The sequence below is a fragment of the Ailuropoda melanoleuca genome, chromosome 12 (genome assembly GCF_002007445.2).
Source record: "Ailuropoda melanoleuca isolate Jingjing chromosome 12, ASM200744v2, whole genome shotgun sequence".
Classification (NCBI taxonomy): Eukaryota; Metazoa; Chordata; class Mammalia; order Carnivora; family Ursidae; genus Ailuropoda; species Ailuropoda melanoleuca.
In genome coordinates this window covers 70982876-70997188 of record NC_048229.1, presented here as the reverse complement: position 1 = coordinate 70997188, position 14313 = coordinate 70982876, and positions in this window count along the sequence as shown.

Sequence of the window (14313 nt, the reverse complement as noted above, 5' to 3'; positions counted from 1 at the left end):
TTCTAGCCCAAATATTCTCAGAGGCACCGGCTTTTTGCCTGCATATAAAGTACTTTTCTTTTTCAATTGTGTATATAAGCAAAACTTTGACAGGTTGTTTTTATTAGTGATTATTTTTAATGTTTCATCCAATTTATTTATTTATTTATAAAAGATTTTATTTATTTGTCAGAGACAGAGTGCACAAGCAGGGCAAGCAGCAGGCAGAGGGAGAAGCAGGCTCCTCGCTAAGCAAGGAGCCCGATGTGGGACTTGATTCCAGGACCCTGGGATCATTACCTGAGCCGAAGGCACACGCTTAACCAACTGAGCCACCCAGGCATCCCAGTTTCATCCAGTTTAGATGTTTTAACAAATTGTAGGTTTTCTCAGTATAGTTCCAAGATAGAATATTTTTCCAGTTATTAATGGGAATTTAAGATACTCTGAAATACTGTTATAGAAGTACAAAACTAAATTTGATATGCCAGTTTAGCTCTCATCTGCCTCTTTGGGCCTTTTCCTTTATTTTACAAGAGTAAATATCATTATCATTCTCTTTGCAAACTTTGTATCAATACTTGCAAGTTCCTAAAAGTCTCCGAAGCTTTCAAAGGTGTAGCTTATTAGGTGGTTCATTTGATATGATATACCTGCAAATTTAAGTGCGATGATGAAATGACTGATATATGTGATAAATGCCAAATTTAAATACATTTCTAATCTACAGATTTCTTAATTTATTAACAACATGGCTTTTACCGAGGTTCTGTGTCCCACCAAAATTTCTATTAGAGTTATCGCTACAAAACCAAATAATATTTTCCTCAAAATAAAACCTTACTGAATTTATAATAGTATTTACAATGACAACAGATATCTTGACTTTCACCAAATAAACTTCTCAGAACTTGAATTTAATTCCAATAACTGGTTGGGAAAAACAGAACGTTTATTGAAATGTATTAACAGATAATCTTGTATTTAAAGTATGTGATGGTCTTGATATAAAATGACATTTCACTTGAGTTTTTGTTGTTATTTTACAAACGGAGCTAATATATTAACTGCAACTGTTTTATTTTTTATGTGTACAGAAAGTATTTGGGATCAAACTAAGCAAAATTAATTTAGGAGGACAGTCATTGATCTAAATGTAAAGTCAAGCATTTTCTGCAGATAAATGAGTATCAGTGACTTTGGGTTTGTCTTCTTAAAACAGCAGCCGATTTTGAAATAGATGCTAATGCTTCTTTAGCAAATCTGAGTGTCCTGGTTTTCCTGTGGTTGGTGAGATCTAAACACTATACACTCGACCTCAAATTTTATGATTTGTTAAAATTGCATATGCAATTTTGAGCTCATTGGGGTCTAAAGTTTGAAAACAAAACATAAAAGCATGAAAATACATAAATGAAATAAAATAGACTCACACACACGATAAATGACAAAACCTCTGTAGCAAGAGCTTCAGACTATCATGTCTTTGCACATTTATTTCACGTACCTAACTTACAACCATCTAGCCTGTAATTTCTCATGCTCCCCACTGCCCCCTGTCTGCCCAGCAGCTTTGTGCTCCCAGCAAGCCTCAGAGCAAACCACCACACAGCCCTCTGGTACACTAAGTGACCAGCGGGAGCCTCATATCCCACTTTCCTCCCATCACTGCCCAAGATCTGATGGGGTCACTGTCCCTAGCTGCTCCTGTCATAAAACACTTAATTTCATCAGTGAGTGCTCTGCCTGCTGTCCTAGGGAGGGAGGTGTTAATTACCTTGTGTCTGTAAAGTGCTTGGAAAAGAGAGAAGTTATAGCCAGTTATCATGTAGATTCAACCACACATTTCAGTAAGCTCTCTGTTTCCCTGCACCTATGACTCAGACATTTCATTTGCAGGCTCTGGCAGAAGCTAAAAGGACACAGCGCAGCTCTGTCAAATCCAGCTTAGTTTATGTGAGTTTAAGTATTAAAATAATACCTTATTAAAATATGAAAAATCCAGGACAAATGCCAGACCAGACAGAATGGGACAATATGCTGGGCCAGCAGGGATAAACTGGGACACATGGCTACTCTTTTTATGAGGATGAAACAATACATAAGAAAATTCCATATTGATCCATATTATAAATTCATTGTCTATAAATGATGGTGGCTATTACTTTGGCTTAACTAGAGGCTTGAATTTGGAGAATCACTTATTTCTCAAATCCAGATACAATCTTTTTTTTTCCAGTAAAGTACGAAGTAATTAAAATATTTTATACTTTTCATTTGTGTATTTATTTATTCCACATAAGCATCAAGTATTTTCTTTGCAAAAGCACAGAGTTATCTACAGAGATAAGTAAACAAAAAATGGCTATCCTCAAGATTACTGGTTTTTGGTTTTTTTTTTTTTTAACATTTTGAAGGGTCTGATGTCTGAATCTAGATGAAATGAAAATTCTCTTCAGGGAAAATATGCCTATACACATGTTCTCACAATAATTGCAAGATGTCTCCGATTCCAGACCCAGGCTGTGGATCCCTTTCTCTAGGATCTAAATTTGTATGGTTGTATGAAGATGAAGACCCCGTGTATGCAAGGTGGAATGTGAAAATAAATGTTATTAGGGTTCTCCGAGAGAAACAGAACCAATTATACAGAGACATATGTAAGAGGAGATTTATGACAGGAATTGGAGAAGTCCCACAATCTGCCCTCTGCAAGCTGGAGAACGAGGACAGCTGAGGGGTGTAGTTCAGTCTGAGTCTGACACATTAGAACCGGGGGAGCTGATGCTGTGAGTCCCAGAGTTCCAAGGCCTGAGACCCAGGAACTCTGGTGTCTGAGGGCAGGAGAGCGTGGATGTCCCAGCTTAAGAAGAGAGAAAACTTGCCCTTCTCCCACCTATTTGTTCCATTGCTGCCATCCGTGGATTGCCTGCTGCCCACCCACGTTGATGACGACTGATCTCTTCACTCAGTCTGGTGAGTCAAATGCTAATCTCTCCAGAAACACCCTCACAGACATAGCCAGAAACAATGCATTACCAGCTATCTGGGCATCTCTTAGCCTAGGCAAGTTGACACATAAAATTAACCATCACAATAAGTAGCACAAAAAATGAAATAATCAGAATGTTGTTTCGTTATTTTGTCTTCATTAAAGGATAGGCCACTGTAAAAATTGAAGCCAGACCCTTTGAGGTCCACTTAAGAGGAACAAATGACATTATCTCGATCACTTGGGTTAAGTGGTGTCTGTCGGTGTTCTCGACTCTAAAGTTACTCTTTTTCCCCTTCCCGTAATCTGTGTTAGAAGCAATTCACTAAGTCTAGGCCACAGTCACAGACAGGGACCATGATCAAGGCACACCTCCTGGGGGAGGAGCATCAATGATTCTGTAGGATTAGGTTAAAACCACTCCAATAATTAATGTTTTGTTGGAGGTACTCAGGGGCCATGCATCCACTGTCGCTCCTCCTACAAGTTCTACCCACTGATTTTAGCATTCTTCCCTGGATTTTTGCCTGTGGCAGTTATTACTGTAGTGTTCTAATGGTGGTTTTCCATTTCCTTCCTTCTGTAAACGAATCCAAGTCCATCTGCCCAATGCGCAGCAGAGCTAATCACTGAGACATCAGGTTTGCAGCAACAGAAGTTTATTCGAGGGCAGGAAAATAGGGAGACAGGAGGACACGCCTCAAATCCACCTCCCTGAAGAGGGAGAGAACAAGAGTTTTAGAATCACAGGGGTTGAGATTACATACATATTGATGAAAAGGCCCCGAGAACTCAGGTCTGTTCATGAAGAATGATGGAGCATGTGCATTGAGCAGACATGTATGAAGCAGATATTCCATGTTCACGTTGGGGTGGAGACCTAACATCAGAACGAGGCAAAATTCAGCCCCCCATGTCAGGAGGTTACCTTAGGACAAGGAGAAGGGCCCATGGGCATGCTCTGGGAGCTGGTGTGAACTGGGTGGGGTCTTGGTTTCCTTATCCCAGACAAGGAATGTAGGGCTTCACTTGTTCCTAGGCTGGAACCATATTGGTTCACCTTGAATCCAGGCTCCTGCAGAGACAGCTAGTGGGTTTGTCAGTGGGGTTGGGAAAGACACAACAGCTGATTAGGGGGAAACAGTTCTCTGAAAAGTAAGTTTTAAACTATGCTGGTTTCAACCTCACTAACTCTGTGGAGCATGGTTTCAATTCCTTCTACAGTTATTATCTGACATTCTTCTGTAAGGAAGAATTGTAATTGTCTCTTTTCTCCCATTTATGTATTTAGTCAATTATTAATATCAGTAGAGACTCATGGATATTTATTTTATTATTAGGGTTATAGTCCAATAACATCAATATTTATTTTACCACTAAAGCCGCTCTGGCTTTGGTGATCGTGGGCTCTTTCCACGGACTCCTGTTGTGTGTGATAGGCCCCCATCCTCTTTTTTTTTTTTTTTTATTCTCATTTTCTTTAAGCACAGGAAGATGTTTCAGGTTCACTGTGTATTATTTCCTGCCCCAGTTCAAAATCAGCCATTTCTCCAGAGAGCTGCGGTTCCTTTTTTTGGATTGTATTTAGAAATGAACATTTGGGTACTAGGTGTGTTCACTGCTGCTACTGGGGCGTCACCGATTCTAGGCCCCCAGAGTTAGGAAATAAATGTTTGTATACTAACTCATGTATTCATACTCCCTGTTTTTATTTCTGTATCTATCTGTAAACATGAGTTTGTATTTATATCTATACTCTAATCCACATTCTAGCCTTCTCCCCTTGCTTTTTTGTAACTTCTTTCTCGGATGATGAGAAACCTGGCTCCCACGATGTACAAATTATTTACTTGTTTAATCCTGGTAGCATATAAAGTAGCTGCAGAATTGCTAGCCTGTGCTCCTGTGAGAAACAAAACTACCCATTAGAGTACAACGTTTATGCAGATCCTTTGTCTTTAATCTTCAATATCCAGTCAGAACACTGTTTTCCAAAGTTACGTAGGTCAGCTCATTTTCTCCCCACCACCTCCAGTGAGGATATGCCATACATTTGTAATGCAGTGTATTAGTTTCCTAGTGCTCTGTTAATTTACCGCAACCTAGTGGCTGCAAAGAATATGTTTAGTAGCTCACAGCCGGATAGGTCAGTAGGCTAGGTGGCTCTACTGGGCTCTTTGCTGAAGGTCACACAAGGCAGATGTCAAGATGTCAGTTGTGCTGGGCTTCTGTCTGAAAGTTCTGTGGGAGAGCCTGCTTCCAGGCTCATTTCGGTTGTTGGCAGATGCCACCTCCTTGCAGTTGTAAGAGTGAGGTCTTCATTGCCTTGCTGGCTGTCAGTCACTCTCAGCTTCTAGAAGTTACTGTCCAGTCCCCCTCAAACTTCAAAAGCCAGTCTTGACCCCTTTGCTTCAATGTCAGCAGTGAATCCTGCTTAGAATCCAACTTTTGTTACCAGCTGGAGAAAACTCTTCTGCTTTCAAACTGCTCATGTTATTAGATCCATCTGGAAAATCTCTTTTGATTAACTGAAAGCCAATTGATTCATAATTTTAATTATATCTGAAAAATCCCATTTGACGTGTAATATAACGTAGTCATGGGTGTGAGATCTTATCATCTTCACAGTCCCAGGGGTGGCGGAAGAAATCCAGGGATCATTTGAGAAATCTGCTTACTACATGTGGTTACATTGTCTTGTCTTCATCTGCATTCCATTCTGGGATTCCCTGATATGCACGTTGAGTGTTTAAAGTTTGGTAGGTGTTTGCTATGTCTGTTTCCTTGACTGTGGTAGGGGTGTCATGGATGTTTGCATACATCCAAACTTCACAAATTGTACACACTAAATATGTGCAGTTCTTTGTAGATCAATTATATATTAGTAAAGCTGTATAGAAATAGAATAAATGTTTGCATATAGTTAAGTTCATTCTTGGTGGTGTGGAAATGCAAGGTTGTGTATCTTACCATCAAAGTGGCATACAGAACCGTTTTATCACCCTAAAATCCCCTTGTGTAGGCACTTTGTAGACAACCCAGCTCTTAACAACCTACCTTTGGCAGCCACAGATCTGAATCTATGTCTGCTCTAGGGTTTGTGTTTTCTAGAATGTCACATGAATGGTGTCATATAGTATGTGACCTTTTGGGTTTGATTTCTTTCACGTGGCAAAATGCATTTAAGATTCAACCATTTTGTTGCATGAAACGAGAATCCCTTCTTTTGTATAGTTCCAGCAGTATCCAACGTATGGCTGGACCTAGCCTACACTTTAGTGTTAAAGTAACATTATAATGTTTACTAACATGGCGGAATTCACTTTATCATATTGTCTGCGGCAACAAAGGAACTCAACTGTATTTTGGAAGTAAACTTTCATAAATAGCTTTTTGTAAGTAAGAAGGGACACCCTTCACAGACACGTGTGTGTATGTGTGTGTAACTGACCTCTGTATCACCTCAGCTTCCATATCAAATTGACATCTATAAAATGAGACATGAGCCATACTGAAACCTCCAGCTGGACCTGAAGGGAGTTTCTCTAGCCTGGAAAATGAGAAAGTCATCCTTAAATTCTACCTACAGAAAGCCTTCTACAACCAGCCTCGTTTCCTTCCTGTATCAGTAGTGATTCCCAACTTTGTTTTATAATAGAGGCTCAGTCAAAGTTCCAAATATTTACTTAATGACTATACAATAGAAAAAGGACATTCTGTAATTTTTGGGTGGTGCCTCCAAAGAATATCACAAAATTAAAAATTAATTGTGAAGTCCTATAAGAAGAAAAGAATTTAAAAAGCCCTTAAATGATCATATTTTTCTGCAACTTAAAAATTGCAACTCAGATCCTTTAAATTCTACTAATTTGAGGACTATATTATAAAAGGCAGACTATTTTCCATGAAAAACCTTGGAAAAGGAGAAAATTTGGACTTTCTGAAAATGCATAATTTATGTGTAATTTATTTAAATAAAATTGTTCTTTGTTCCTAACACTATATTTGCATACAAGTGAATGACTAAAATAATGTATCTTATGCAAGTATTTCACTCAGATATACTGCTGGGGCAAACGTCATTTAAATATGATTTTTTTCAGAGATATTCATGTAGTTTTAAAATGTATGTATATAAGTAGGAAAAAGGAAAAAAATAAAGCAGCATAATAGACATTACCTTAGCGGAACTATCTTATGGATTTGAACATAGTGTGTTTCACTGTGATGATTTTAAAGCATTTGCATTATGTGTGGGTTGAAAACCAATATTAAAAAAATAGCTTTAGGGGTGCCTGGGTGGCACAGCGGTTAAGCGTCTGCCTTCGGCTCAGGGCGTGATCCCGGCATTGTGGGATCGAGCCCCACATCAGGCTCCTCTGCTATGAGCCTGCTTCTTCCTCTCCCACTCCCCCTGCTTGTGTTCCCTCTCTCGCTGGCTGTCTCACTCTCTGTCGAATAAATAAAATATTTAAAAAAATAGCTTTATAGAACAGAATATAAATATGAATTTTGAAGTAATATTCATGATTGAGGGCAAAATAATTTTCAGAAAAGAAAAATATTTCCCTCTCTAAGAAGCTTATTATTATAATCATACTACAGATGTTAGAAAATAAGGCACAAAACACACTTAGATGAAGTCATTTTGTGATGCATTTATGTTAATAGCAAGGTTTGCATCAGCTTTTTCTGTTCCTAGTTAAGTTCGGTTTTTACTGGAATTCACTTTCTTTTTTGGACAAGAAAGACTGGATTACCCCCCCCCCACCATATACACACATAGCACAAAAATGCACATGTATGGAAATTAATGCTTCATACAGTGAGTCACAAATTGTACCATATTGTTACTAAAACTCCCTGCTTCCAATTGAAATGTGGAAAGATTCACCTTTTTTTTTTTTTAATATGTAGAAGCAAAAATATTCCAGTCATTGCTACAGACTGGGTGTACTTGGAACTGTATTTTCTTCTCTATCATATACCTTAGTGAAGAATGAAGCATTCACTTTAAACCTTGCTCTTTTTGGAGAGAAGTAAAAACCAAGCAACCAGCCAACCAACCAGCAAAAGTACAACCAACCCAGATCACTGCAATTTAAAATGGAAACCATAGAATTCCCTTTCCTTTCTCCAGAGGACTTTTCTAGCTCTTCTTGGTAGGCTCACCTAAATAGGAATACCAGTGATATTCAGTTGTTTCGTCTTTAAAATACAAGAATTTACTTCTTAGGCTGGATTTCCCCCACCCTTGCTTATATGCAGGCAATTTCTTTTACAAAATGATCGCAGGGAAGAAGGGTAACAGACAGGGAACTGTAAAACAAAGGAGGGTGGACCAGTAAAAGGTCTCTTTCTGAGCTGCCCACTATATGGAGAGCCCGTTAGATTATGATTTTAATAACCAAAGGAGAAAATTACATGGACAGGAGCAGAACGGGGGAAAGTACAGGGACAGACTACAAAAAAATTTATTGAAACGATAAAGGAGATAAAATTTAAGCAAAATAGTATTTGGACATGCTGTATAAACTAAATGGGCCAACTTCTGATAATTGAGACTGACATCTTTAACATTCAGGTCCTTTTTATCCCTTTTTCTTTTTGCAGTCACATCTCTGTATTTGAGTCTCAACTCACCTAGTGCTTCAGATAGAAAAGAAATAGGTAATGTACATATTTTAGATATTTTACATTTTGGGGTTGGTGTAGGTTTTATATGTTTTTGTTTCCATTTGTATTAAAGAGTTATAATTAAAACATGTGGAAATATAAATTTTGAATCAAAATTAACAGCAGTAAGCCACAATATTATCAGGTGGCTTCAAAATCTCCCATTTGAGTATCAAGCTGTATCACCTGAATGAAAAATTTAGAAGCTTAAGTCATTTATGGTGGTATAATGTAAATTACAAGAAGAGAAATTATAGTCCACAGCCTTTGCTGGGTGTTGGACCTTAACAGCATGCATAATTCATAGAAAAGTACTGTAAAAGAATATGGAGTAACCTTCAAAAATAAATCAAGGAAAACCGGTTACTAATCTACAGAGTAGTTTACCTGAAGGAAGGTAATGTGAAGGAAAACAGTCCATCATTTCACATAGCTTAATGCCATCCCTGATGAAAGTTACCCAGGGCTACATATTACACATGGAATAGAAAATATTTATGCCCAAATATCTACGACTCGCAAAGAAATCAGCCAAACAACGATAAATGAATTTAGCAAAGCAGGTATTAAATTAAGCAGATAAATTTCACTTTGATTGTGAAGTTCAGCCAGAGGGGAAAGAGTTGGGCGAAGAAGCCATAGCTGGGAGCATCCAAGTTTGTTGTAAGGGGACACACACATAATCATGCATTAGGACTGAAATTACCCCCACTGCGCATTTCATCAATGAGAAGCTAAAAAGCAGTCTAATTTTCTTGATAAACAGTAAATCTCCTGATGGTAATGGAAAGCAATGCTCAAAAAATTCACCTAAGGAAGACTTTGGTTTAGATATATTTCCAATTTCATATTAAGCTCCGATGAACTTTATAGACTTTGAACATGTTTACTTCGATACTTACAAAGTGTAGTTTTATACTCTTTACCCTACACTTACCTAATACCCTACACTTGACATAACTTTTCTTGATTTTTACAAATATAAAATGGGCACTAATGTAAGTTTTCAAACTTCGAATCCTATTATTCACAAAGGAGTTTCTATCAAAGATGATAAATAAGACAGACTCCAGAAGATAGGTTGATTTGAGGATCAGATATGAAGTTTAGACTTTATCCCAAAGAAATGATCTCCTATAAGATACTATTAAGTATAATACTTCACTTGGCTTTGATTTGTATGAGAACACAGTCATGGCCTGCTTTTGATTACCTGTGACACCTGGACAAAAGGAAGGAATGGACAGAGGAAATTCATAGCTATGCCCATCAGAATTCTCTTTGGCCTTAACGGAGAAAGTTAATTGGCGAGCACATGTACTCATCTGCTATTAGATTCTGGATTGCTTCCTACCTATTTAGGATTCCATGATCAGGGGAGTGATTGGGGGAAGGGTGGACTCTGCATTCCCTGATCGGTTCCTCACCTAAGCTGCCATGGACTTGTGTCATAAGAACCCATTTTAGTTTACAACAAAGCAGACTTCAAATTCAAGTGTTTATTTGGGAGGAAACATTGATAGGAGTTTGAGAAGTGAGACAGGGAAGGGAAAGAAGCCAATAAAGGCTGTGTTTATGGAGAGATTTGCCACCAGGCTATGGATGCTGAATCATGTTGGTAAACACCGAGAATCGTGTCAGACCTCAGAATTGTCCAACCAAGGGACAAGGAAATGTATCCGCCAACTTTGTTCCTCCCTTGCTTTTCTAGCACTTTCATTTAGCCCTCCATGCGGGGGCTGAGGACGATAGGACACCTTCAGTATGTACCATGCTATCAGGTGCCATGGGTTGATGCGCTGGGCATAGACTGAATTTACTAGATGTGCATATTTCTGTATTGGAAGTTTCCTTGATAATTATTTACATATCCTTTCCAGATTGAGTTGAACAACGAAGTTGTGGGAGAGGGCAAACCAGGCAACTCTGTCCCATGATAGAGTACATTGAAGTGGGCGGTGTTTGGGTTGGGCGGGTAGGATTTGGGGACAAAGTTTGGAATTTAAGAATAATTTCAGTCATTGATCCTCAAGGATGGATTTATCTCCAACTTATCTAAACTTCCACGAATTTGCAACGATCTGAATTCCGTGGAGAGAAGTAGACTGCAGTAAAAGCCTTCATGGATTTCAAGAGGACACTCATTGTAGAAATTAGAGGTGGCGATCTGCAAAGTGATTTGTTCATTTTAATTGCATTGATTCAATCACTCTTGTCAATGGGGTAGACTTCTGGAAAATAAACCTTTTGAAAAGAATAAGGGAGTGTGGATGAAGATGGTTGCATGCACTTTATGAGTCAGGCTCTCTCTGGATACCCATCAATTAGAGGTGAAGACAATAAAAGGAAAAATTTGCCCCATCTGGTTCTACATAAAACTCCCCAAGAGCTTTGACAAAAAGTCTTCCCTGCAAAGAGAGGCCAGATCTCTGGGGAGGCATTTGTTTTTCAGGCTTGTAGAAATGCTTTTCTTTTTCAGGGATGTTATTTCAGTAGAGCCAGATGAGATGCGCTTGCTATTTTTACAAGTTTTTAAAGGCTTAAGCAAGGCAAATATGTCTCTTCAAGCTGCCTTGTGCAATAAGCCTGATGCTAAGGCAGCTTTATGTCCCATAAAGAGTAACATTAGCCTCATGGAGCTACCGGCGATTTTTGATAATCTGGAGGATGATTCCTTAGTATGAGATTAGTGTAGGAAAGCCTCGTAATTTCCAGTGTTTAAAAGCTACCAGTGTAAAATAAATTATATTGTGACCAACATGCTTTTTCTGTATTTGGCCAAGTCAAGCTACGACTATCTGTATTTTTACTGGGTATAGGAATTTAGGCTTTTGAAGAGGCTTTTTACTTGATTCACAAACTTGTATTCTTAGATTTTAGAAATATTTCTTTGTCCTAGAGTATTGAGTAAAATCTCTACATCTTACCTATTTATTCTAACATCAGAATCCTTGTATGATTCCTGTTTTCCAGTCATACATCTAGTTGCTTTCCAATTAACAGCGACAGCCCTATTTCTGGCTTTCTGCTGTCCTAGCTTCTCCCATCTTCAATCTGTCCTACTTGTAGAAGCAAAATTTATCAACAAATTAAGTTTTAATTACACAAAGCACTTTTTTGGGGAGGATCTAATTTTGATATGGCTTCCAGTTATTTCTTGAAGTTCAGGTCCCTGAATGTAGTTCTCCATAAACTGTTCACAGCCCACTTCCTTCATTGTCCTAAGTTTTCTCCTGTCCTCTGTATCATTCTCTTCTATTCACATAACAAATCAAGACACATACCTGTGCCTCTGTCTTTGGGCATGTTGAAGATAGTACTTGCAAACCGATATCCCTGTATTTGCCACCTCTCTCTCTCTCTCTCTCTCTCACACACACACACACACACACACACACACACACACACACACACTTTCTATTTTCTTCTGAAAGCTGCTCAAGATTTGACCCTGGGCAGCACCAAGGCTCAGAGCCCCTGGATTATACTGTCACTTATTTATTGTGCAGCTTGGGAAAGCCCTGACCTCTGTGAGCCTCACTCTCATTGCCAATAGAATGAAGGCGATGAAAGAGATATTTTCTAAGGTGGATTCAATATTGAACCTTTTAAAATTTGCAATACAATAGGAAATCTTTTTTTTTTTTAAGATTTTTTAATTTATTTATGTGACAGAGAGACAGCCAGCGAGAGAGGGAACACAGCAGGGGAGTGGGAGAGGAAGAGGCAGGCTCCCAGCGGAGAAGCCCGATGTGGGGCTCGATGTGGGGCTCGATGTGGGGCTCGATCCTGGAACGCTGGGATCACGCCCTGAGCGGAAGGCAGACGCTTAACGACTGCGCTACCCAGGTGCCCCCGCAATAGGAAATCTTTTTTGATTAACTATACCTGGCTATTACCACTAGTCACGCCATTTCAGAGATTGTTTAGCACCCAGCTATTTACCTGCGGTTAATGTACGTCTTTGTCAGTTACTGCCAGTAATAAATGACGAGCTTGGAGTTTGCCTAGTACAGCCATACAGTAGGCATTCAGGAAAAGTGTGAATCATTACTACACAGAAGAACTCTCCCACACAATCTGGTTGTGTTTCTAATAGAGTTCTATGTGCTGAGAAATACAAGTATCAATGATTATTTTTTTTAATAATGCCTGATTGGGAAAGTATGAACTAGCATTTTTTAAATGTGCTGTTTATTCTTTTCTTTTCTTTTCTTTTTTACCCCTCTAACAACAAATACCAAATTTAGATTTCAACATTACCTCTGAATCAGAGCTCTTTGCCAACTTCCCCTAAGTTTATGCCCCCCAATGAGCTGAATGACACACATTGGGAGCTAAGAGCTTCATTTCTCTGCCATATTTTACTTTTAAAAACTCCACATCATATAGCAGTGCCCAATGTGATCATTAAATAAAACTGTAATTAAGGTGACATCGGCAGTTTTGGTAATTGGAGTCTTGCTGTAACTGTAAGAGTAAAAATAACATTCGTCAGCGCTGAGATGGGGCAGCTGGGGGTTCCTGCTGATAATGTACCTTGGCAATTTAACATGACTAATTGTGAGAGCACTTCTTCACAGGGGATTGTGTTAATCTCCCCAAGTTCTTCTATCTCCGTAGTTTCTAGAGGCCATATATTTTTGTTTGTCCAAGTGCTGCTGTTTCCCCCCACTCCAGTTTCCTAGTCTCAGTGGAGTCTTCTGGGACTCATTCTTGTAGCTGTCTTGATAGGCTGCCAATTTTGACTTTCCGATTGAGAAAAGACTTAGGAACAGGCAGATAGCGGCATACAGGGTGGATGCGGGGTGGGGCCTGAGAGTATCAATTATTAACTCTTCCCTTCTCGGTGGAGTATTCTGAGTGTCAGAGTTTTTAAGTGTGCTATCCGAAGTAGTTGAATGACGGGGTTTCTGATGTCCCCAAATCTGGCCACACCTCAGAGTCATCAGAAAAGAGCTTTTCTTCATTATTTTGAACATGTCTAGGGACATGTTATTTTCAGTTCTAGGCCACCCTCCTCATTTCCACATGTGTAGTCCCTACTCATTCTTCAAGATCCTACTCATTCTCAATAGCCTTGAGAAAGACCCATCTTGGCAGGTGGTATTTCCATTATCCCATGAGGTCAGGCAGAAACGTGGTGGCCCTCCTAATTTCCATCCTTGATTCCTTCCTCATCCCCTGACTCTTTCACCGTTGATCTATTGAGTCATCCTTTATTCCATTCTTACTGCTGCCATGGATGAAACAACTTAAACATTTCTCTCTCTGGGCCTGACTCTTGCCTTGTCCTTTCTAGCCCATTCTCCAAGCTGATACAAGGTCATTCTAACACGCCCATCTGAAATCATGTCCCTCCCCTGGCATATACTGCATTTTTGCTCCACTTTACTTTGAGGTTAGAATTTGATTCCATTTCAGAATATGCAGGGCTTTACATGATGGAGCCCTTATCTACTTTTCCAGTCTGACCTCTCAGCATTCCACATCCTTACCGCTGAGTTCTCAGTAATATTAAACCATTTGCAGTTCAGAGTTAGCACCTGAACAATACTGAGTGTAAATGCCTTAATGTAGGCATCCTCAGGCACCTTACTTTCTTCACCTTGGTCCTGGCCCCACATGATTGCAGTCAAACCTCTGTTCACAATGATTGACTACTG